Raw genomic sequence first — 9561 nt, 5'->3', positions numbered from 1 at the left:
GTCGAAAATGCGCACTCAACATTGAGTCAGAGTGTCGGAAATGCTCACTCAACATTGAGTCAGAGTGTCGGAAATGCGCACTCAACATTGAGTAAGAGTGTCGGAAATGTGCAATCAACATTGAGACAGAGTGTCGTAAATGCTCATTCAACATTGAGACAGAGTGTCGTAAATGCTCATTCAACATTGAATCAGAGTGTCGGAAATGCGCACTCAACATTGAATCAGAGTGTAGGAAATGCTCGCTCAACATTGAATCAGAGTGTCGGAAATGCGCACTGAACATGGTGTCAGAGTGTCGGAAATACTCAACATTGAGACAGAGTGTCGGAAATGCGCACTCAACATTGAATCAGAGTGTAGGAAATGCTCGCTCAACATTGAATCAGAGTGTCGGAAATGCTCACTCAACATTGAGTGAGAGTGTCTGAAATACTCACTCAACATTGAATCAGAGTGTCGGAAATGCTCGTTCAACATTGAGTCAGAGTGTCGTAAATGTTCGTTCAACATTGAATCAGAGTGTCGGAAACGTGCACCTCAACATTGAGTAAGAGCGTCTGAAATATTCACTCAACATTGAATCAGAGTGTCGGAAATGCTCACTCAACATTGAGTCAGAGTGTCGGAAATGCTCACTCAACATTGAATGTCGGAAATGCGTGAAAATGCTCACTCAACATTGAATCAGAGTGTCGGAAATGCTCACTCAACATTGAATCAGAGTGTCGGAAATGCTCACTCAACATTGAATCAGAGTGTCGGAAATGCTCACTCAACATTGAATCAGAGTTTCGGAAATGCGAACTCAACATTGAATCAGAGTGTCGTAAATGCTCACTCAACATTGAATCAGAGTGTCGGAAATGCGCACTCAACATTGAATCAGAGTATCGGAAATGAGCACTTAACATTTAGTTATAGTGTCAAAAATGCTCACTCAACATTGAGTCAGAGTGTCGGAAATGTGCACTCAACATTGAGTAAGAGAGTCTGAAATACTCACTCAACATTGAGAGAGAGTATCGGAAACGCGCACTTAATATTTATTCATAGTGTCAAAATTGCTCACTCAACATTGAATCAGAGTGTCGGAAATGTGCACTCAGCATTGAGTCAGAGTGTCGGAAATGTTCGTTCAACATTGAACAAGAGTGTCGGAAATGCTCACTCAACATTGAATCAGAGTGTCGGAACAGCGCACTGAACATGGTATCAGAGTGTCGGAAATAATCAACATTGAGACAGAGTGTCGGAAATGCTCACTCAACATTGAATCAGAGTGTCGCAAATGCTCACTCAACATTGAGTCAGAGTGTCGGAAATGCTCACTCAACATTGAGTGAGAGTGTCTGAAATACTCACTCAACATTGAATCAGAGTGTTGGAAATGCTCGCTCAACATTGAATCAGAGTGTCGGAAATGCTCACTCAACATTGAGTAAGAGCGTCTGAAATACTCGTTCAACATTGAGACAGAGTTTCGTAAATGCTCACTCAACATTGAATCAGAGTGTCGGAAATGCGCACTCAACATTGAATCAGAGTATCGGAAATCAGCACTTAACATTTAGTCAGAGTGTCGGAAATGCTCACTCAACATTGAATCAGAGTGTCGGAAATGCTCACTCAACATTGAATCAGAGTGTCGGAAATGCTCACTCAACATTGAATCAGAGTGTCGGAAATGCGCACTTAACATGGTGTCAGAGTGTCGGAAATGCTCACTCAACATTGAGTCAGAGTGTCGGAAATGCTCACTCAACATTGAATCAGAGTATCGGAAATGCTCGTTCAACATTGAATCAGAGTGTCGAAAATGGGCACTCAACATTGAGTCAGAATGTCGGAAATGTGCACTGAACATTGAGTCAGAGTGTCTGAAATACTCACCCAACATTGAGTAAGAATGTCGGAAATGCTCGCTCAACATTGAATCAGAGTGTCGGAAATGCTCGCTCAACATTGAATCAGAGTGTCGGAAATACTCGCTCAACATTGAGTCAGAGTGTCGGAAATGCACACTCAACATTGAATCAGAGTGTAGGAAATGCTCGCTCAACATTGAATCAGAGTGTCGGAAATGATCGCTCAACATTGAATCAGAGTGTCGGAAATGCACACTCAACATTGAATCAGAGTGTCGGAAATGTGCTCACTCAACATTGAATCAGAGTGTCGGAAATGTGCACTCAGCATTGAGTTAGAGTATCTGAAATACTCACTCAACATTGAGTCAGAGTGTCGGAAATGCTCGCTCAACATTGAATCAGAGTGTCGGAAATGCTCACTCAACATTGAATCAGAGTGTCGGAAATGCTCACTCAACATTGAATCAGAGTGTCGGAAATGCTCACTCAACATTGAATCAGAGTGTCGGAAATGTGCACTCAACATTGAGTAAGAGAGTCTGAAATACTCACTCAACATTGAGTCAGAGTGTCGGAAATGCTCGCTCAACATTGAATCAGAGTGTCGGAAATGGGCACTCAACATTGAATCAGAGTGTCGGAAATGCGCACACAATATTGAATCAGAGTGTAGGAAATGCTCGCTTAACATTGAATCAGAGTGTCGGAAATGCGCACTTAACATGGTGTCAGAGTGTCAAAAATTCTCACTCAACATTGAATCAGAGTGTCGAAAATGGGCACTCAACATTGAGTCAGAATGTCGGAAATGCTCGCTCAACATTGAATCAGAGTGTCGGAAATGGGCACTCAACATTGAATCAGAGTGTCGGGAATGTGCACTCAACATTGAATCAGAGTGTCGGAAATGCTCACTCAACATTGAATCAGAGTGTCGGAAATGCGCACTCAACATTGAATCAGAGTATCGGAAATGCGCACTTAACATTTAGTCATAGTGTCAAAAATGCTCACTCAACATTGAATCAGAGTGTCGAAAATGCGCACTCAACATTGAATCAGAGTGTCGGAAATGCGAACTCAACATTGAATCAGAGTGTTGGGAATGCTCACTCAACATTGAATCAGAGTGTTGGGAATGCTCACTCAACATTGAATCAGAGTGTCGGAAATGCTCACTCAACATTGAATCAGAGTGTCGGAAATACTCACTCAACATTGAATCAGAGTGTCGGAAATGCGCACTCAACATTGAATCAGAGTGTCGGAAATACTCACTCAACATTGAATCAGAGTGTCGGAAATGTGCACTCAACGTTGAGTAAGAGCGTCTGAAATACTCACTCAACATTGAATCAGAGTGTCGGAAATGCTCACTCAACATTGAATCAGAGTGTCGGAAATGCTCACTCAACATTGAATCAGAGTGTCGGAAATGCGCACTCAACATTGAATCAGAGTGTTGGAAATGCGCACTCAACATTGAATCAGAGTGTCGGAAATGCGCACTCAACATTGAGTAAGAGTGTCTGAAATGCTCGCTCAACATTGAATTAGAGTGTCGGAAATGCGCACTCAACATTGAATCAGAGTGTCGGAAATGCGCACTCAACATTGAATCAGAGTGTCGGAAATGCGCACTTAACATTTAGTCATAGTGTCAAAAATGCTCACTCAACATTGAATCAGAGTGTCGGAAATGAGCACTCAACAATGAGTAAGAGTGTCTGAAATGCTCGCTCAACATTGAATGAGAGTGACGGAAATGCGCATTCAACATTGAATCAGAGTGTCGGAAATGCACACTCAACATTGAGTAAGAGTGTCTGAAATGCTCGCTCAACATTGAATTAGAGTGTCGGAAATGTGCACTCAACATTGAATCATAGTGTTAAAAATACTCACTCAACATTGAATCAGAGTGTTGAAAATGCGCACCCAACATTGAATCAGAGTGTCGGAAATGCGCACTTAACATGGTGTCAGAGTGTCAAATGTGCAGAGTGTCGGAAAAGGGCACTCAACATTGAGTCAGAATGTCGGAAATGTGCACTGAACATTGAGTCAGAGTGTCTGAAATACTCACTCAACTCAACAGAGTGTTTCACTCAACATTGAATCAGAGTATCGGAAATGGTCGTTCCACATTGAATCAGAGTGTCGGAGTTGCTCACTCAACATTGAATCAGAGTGTCGGAAATGCTCACTCAACATTGAATAGAGAAATGTACCTCAACATTGAATCAGAGTGTCGGAAATTCTCGCTCAACATTGAGTCAGAGTGTCGGAAATGCACACTCAACATTGAGTCAGAGTGTCGTAGACTCAACATTGAATCAGAGTGTAGGAAATGCTCGCTCAACATTGAATCAGAGTGTCAAAAATGCTCACTCAACATTGAATCAGAGTGTCGAAAATGCGCACTCAACATTGAATCAGAGTGTCGGAAATGCTCGCTCAACATTGAATCAGAGTGTCGGAAATGCTCACTCAACATTGAATCAGAGTGTCGGAAATGCGCACTGAACATGGTGTCAGAGTGTCGGAAATACTCAACATTGAGACAGAGTGTCGGAAATGCGCACTCAACATTGAATCAGAGTGTCGGAAATGCGCACTCAACATTGAATCAGAGTGTCGGAAATTCTCGCTCAACATTGAGTCAGAGTGTCGGAAATGCACACTCAACATTGAGTCAGAGTGTCGTAAATGTTCGTTCAACATTGAGTCAGAGTGTCGGAAATGTTCGTTCAACATTGAATAAGAGTGTCGGAAATGCTCACTCAACATTGAATCAGAGTGTCGGAAATGCGCACTCAACATTGAGTAAGAGTGTCGGAAATGCTCGCTCAACATTGAATCAGAGTGTCGAAAATGGGCACTCAACATTGAATCAGAGTGTCGGGAATGTGCACTCAACATTGAATCACAGTGTCGGAAATGCGCACTCAACATTAAATCAGAGAATCGGAAATGTGCACTCAACATTGAGTAAGAGCGTCTGAAATACTCGTTCAACATTGAATCAGAGTATCGGAAATGCGCACCCAACATTGTTTCAGAGCATATCGCGAAATAATTGTCTTTTTCTTAGTTACGTCCCTTGATAAGGAACTCTCCGATGGGAGGTAGAAAAAGAAAAATGTCAGATAAAAGGAATCGCTTGAAAAGATTTACCAGGCCTTCAGGAGAAGAGGTGGGTGGTTATCGGTAAGTTTATGGGTTTTTTTCAACCCAGAAAACTTACCGGTGCAGACTGAAAATCATGCACACTTATGTCCTCTGTGCACGTGGTGTAGACATGCATCTGGTCCAACATTTGTAAATCCGCGATGCTAGAAACCTGAATAGGTTTTGTGCTGATCATACTCCGTCTTTTCATATTTTTATTGCTGTATTATTTTCCATTGCCACTTCAGTATAATTCTGAGATGTCATCTGTTCATACCCTTATTTCTGAACACACACTGACACAGGCAAAAAGACAACGCATATACACACAATCAATACCACATTCATCCAGTCCACAAAAAATTGCAGAGTGAGCATAGTTTCCTCTTGCTTTCAAATGATTTCGAGGAAAGAAGGGAAAAGTAGAAAAAGATCAGTCTTACATAGAACAAATAAAGATCATTCATAAGTGGGCACCTAGATCCATCTTTGATCTTTTGTTTTATTTCTATTTTTATTATCAATGATATCGGGATGGAGCATGTGGTGAATCCATTTGTATTGGATTGCATGTTTTCAGTATAAAAATGACCAACATTACGCCTATTCAACATCCCTGTGTCAATATGCAAAATAGTCATTGCTTAATAAAAGTGTAAATGAACATTCTAATTTTGAACATAAGTGTCGAGGATCATTTTTGAATCTGCAATCTCCAGTGGCGGATCCAGGGGTGTTGCCCTAGTTGCCCGAGCAACCCCTTTTCTGTGTCCAAAATAATCTGGACCAAGGTTTTTGAAGATTTTCCTCTATTTCATATTGGGTTTCCTTCTAATATCCTTCTAATATCAACCATCCTTTGAACTATGAATTTCCATGGCTTCCTCTTGCTAGCAGTTTGAATGCCTAAGGGTGTTTCCCAAACAAGGAGACCACTAATTATACTCTAAATTAATCTCTTTTGTCTATATGTTAGCAGGGTCTCCAGTCAGGTCAGTGGTCAAGGCTCACCGGACTGACTACCTTATCTTATTGTTCTAATGTCACGGTGTAATGATCACCCTGTCAGTTGACGGAGGATTATACCCTCTGATGAAATTAGGTATATAGGTAAAGTGGTATTTCAAAGATAGACTCGCGCCATTTAAAGATAGATATAAACCTTTATTTTCACCTTTTGTTTCATGTACACATGATCACCATGAGTGATTTTTTTATACAAATTTAAAACTATAAATATCAAAAATTTCAAAGACAATGTAACATCCTCCTTAGTATCACTTTATTAGGTGAATAATAACCAATGTTAGCATAAAAGCCTGGCATGTTTATCTTTTTCATTAGGTGTTGCCCTTGTACATATGCATGCATACAAATTCACAATAAAAGACAAACAGCTAAATCATAATTCATATTAATGACTGAATAAATCAACATTTAATTGCCAAAATAATCGCCTAAACAACATGCACTTAAAGGGCAATACACAAACATCAACATTTTACCCTTTTTTAGAGAATTTGTTAACACTAGATCCGCTTGGCCATCATAATATAAATACTCTGCATTATAAAATATAACCTGGAATAATACTGCAAACTCAGATACGCCTCAGTGGATCTGTTTGACAATGGAAATAATGTCCGATGAATTGTTGCTTTCTTCGCTTGGCAATGCTGGAAATAGTTTAGTATAACATCTTCAGAAAAAGAAATCGTCTCGCTACACTTTGCGGAGTAATTATAATTGTCACAATCTAAGAAATAATGAAGTTCTATATATTTTTTGCCAGAAAGAAGTAGACATGTACAATCGAGATGACAATTCTAATTCATTAGTTCCAGATAAGTGCAAAATTGTCTTTTTCTGTGTTTAAAATGATGGGCAACACCCACAGAGAGAGAGAGAGAGAGAGAGAGAGAGAGAGGGGGGGGGGAGAGGGAGAGAGAGAGAGAGAGAGAGGGGGGGGGGGAGAGGGAGAGAGAGAGAGAGCGTGTGTTTGCGTGCGTGCGTTCGTGTGTATGTGACTAGTCCGTCGTAAGTTAGAAAGTACGTTTTACCAATACTGTACAATGTCTTGGGATTTCAATGGAAAAACAATAACTGCGGAATGGAAGAGGCATATAATATCAAAACTCAGTCTAGTTGAGATATTCCTTTGAATAAAAAAAAATATAAATGAACATTATTTGACTTCTGATCTACCTCTCTTTTCAATATAACTTTATAAACAAGAGTTAATTCTCTTCACAGAGCTCTCTTTATAAGACAAGAGTTAAGTCCCTTCACAGACCTTTCTTTTTTAAAACCTCAAGTTAGTGTATACAGTTTATCAAAGTGTATTAGCTTGTGCAAATCAGCACTGATGTCACTATAATTGGGACTTTCATAAAGAAAATGCATTTCGTCTTCGTTTTCAAACTAAGGAGGAAACACTGCAATCTCTGATACCCTGGTACATTAATATAACGCCCACCCTCTATCAGTATGTAGACACTTCAGATAACTGGATAGGTATGAAGCGTGGCGTTGAATATGCAATACTACCATGGTCCTTTATATTAACAGATTGCAAAGTTGATTTCCCTGGTTGATCCTTCCATAGCTCAGTAAATCGGTATCAGCTGTGTCAATAAATATTCTGATGTTGTTCTTCATCACAGATTTATTATAAGTGTATATGTATATATAGTCATCCTTTACACAACATATTAATCACTCTTGTTGGCCCGGATGGAAGCGCGCGAGAGGTCTTACTGTGAGAGGAAACTGAAGTACCTTAGGAAAGCCCACGTGTCGGGCAAGTGACCCTTAATTTTCACGTCCGTTCCAGGAGTCGAACCCCGTGAAAGGCGAGTGCATTATCACAGCGCCACCCGACCACTCGTATATATCATGCAGTATATACGTATAACGAAAACAAAAGGAAAGAACACACGAGCCCACTCACATTGTTTGTACTTCAGATAATCTCGATACAGTGTACATCTTTGCCATGATAAGTGCCAGATTGCAAGTAACAATGCTCAAGACACATTTGTCAGGCCTATCGTCATGTTGTTGCATTATCAACAACCTCATTCTTCTAAGATTGTACAAAAGACATAACAGTGAATTGCATTTTCCACTTTTTACGTCGCTCACCCTTGGTCCGTCGTTGTGCATTCTTAACGTCGGTGCATTCAACAAAATGGTTAATGAAAAGGCAAATAAGTGGACGGAGGAGATAAGATCCAACATCCATAGAAGGGATACATTTTTAAAATGGTGGACATCTCTGGGACATCTTGTTTAAAATTACATGCACAGAGTAATGTTAACAGTTTCTACATGTCATTATATTTCTCTTTGTTAAGCTCACCATCATTATAAAGGCTGTTTAATCGCCCTCTGTCCGTAGTTGGTCGTCCGTAATCCTTGATATCTTTATTTTTTTAAGTACAGAAGGTATATTTCACATGTAGATTCCTAATAGCCCCTAGATGCAGGATATGCCGCCATCTTGGATTTTGATAGTTTAATTTGATGATGAGACTGAATGTTGAAACAAGAATGGTTGACAGACAGCTGTCTTGGATTTTGACATTTGAAGTATGTCATCGCTCTTTCTTGAAAGGTGACAGAGGACTTTTTCAAACTTAATTTGTATATTCCACTTGGTCTTTTGTTTTGGTCATGTTTACTATATGGAAAAGAAATCAAAAGTATATGCAGCTTTTCATGATAACCAGAAAGCGTTCAATACTGTATGGATAAAAGGATTAACGTATAAAATATCTAAACTAGGGTTCAATGGCAAGTTCTGGCGACTTTTATCTGATTCGTTTATTAATGTTAAAGCATCAGCGTTTTTTTAAGGTAAGCGTAGTCCAACGTACACCATTGGACAAGGTGTCGGTCAAGGTCAAGTCCTCTCTGCTTGGTGCTTTCTTCTAATGATTGATGACCTTGTAAGTGAGTTCGAGAGTCGAGGTCTTGGGCTTAGGATAAAAGACATACATGTGCCTTGTGTTTTACTAGCTGATGATACATTAGTATTGTCAACCTCTGTAGGTCTGCTCCAAAAAGAATTAGATGTAGTTTATTCATACTCTACTCAATGGCGTCTTAACTATAATTCTACAAAGAGCTCTCTGGTAGTATTTCAATCCCAACGTCGACGAGTACTTTTAGATGATTTTAGACACATACAATGTAAAATTGGTTCTGATATAATCTCAATTACATCACAGAAAACTTACGCTGCGATAACGTTTACTAGTAACTTGCACTCAGGAAGTAGTATAATGGACGCCTGTGTAAAAGGAAGAACTAACTTGAATTCACTTTTAAATATCGGTATTCACCCCAAAGGACTTAATCCCGTAGCAAGTTTTAATATTATCAAAAGTGTTGTATACTCAAGTATGGATGTGAACTTTGGAATTCATATACTAAACGAGCTGTGGAAGAGCTGGAACGCACACAGAGATATGCATGTAGACGTTGTCTTGGTCTTCCCAAAACCTCCTCCTCGGCA

This window comes from Ylistrum balloti, unplaced genomic scaffold, assembly GCF_031769215.1.
Source record: "Ylistrum balloti isolate Yb309-2 unplaced genomic scaffold, AGI_CSIRO_Ybal_v1 Utg369816, whole genome shotgun sequence".
NCBI lineage: Eukaryota > Metazoa > Mollusca > Bivalvia > Pectinida > Pectinidae > Ylistrum > Ylistrum balloti.
This window is presented reverse-complemented; position numbering follows the sequence as displayed.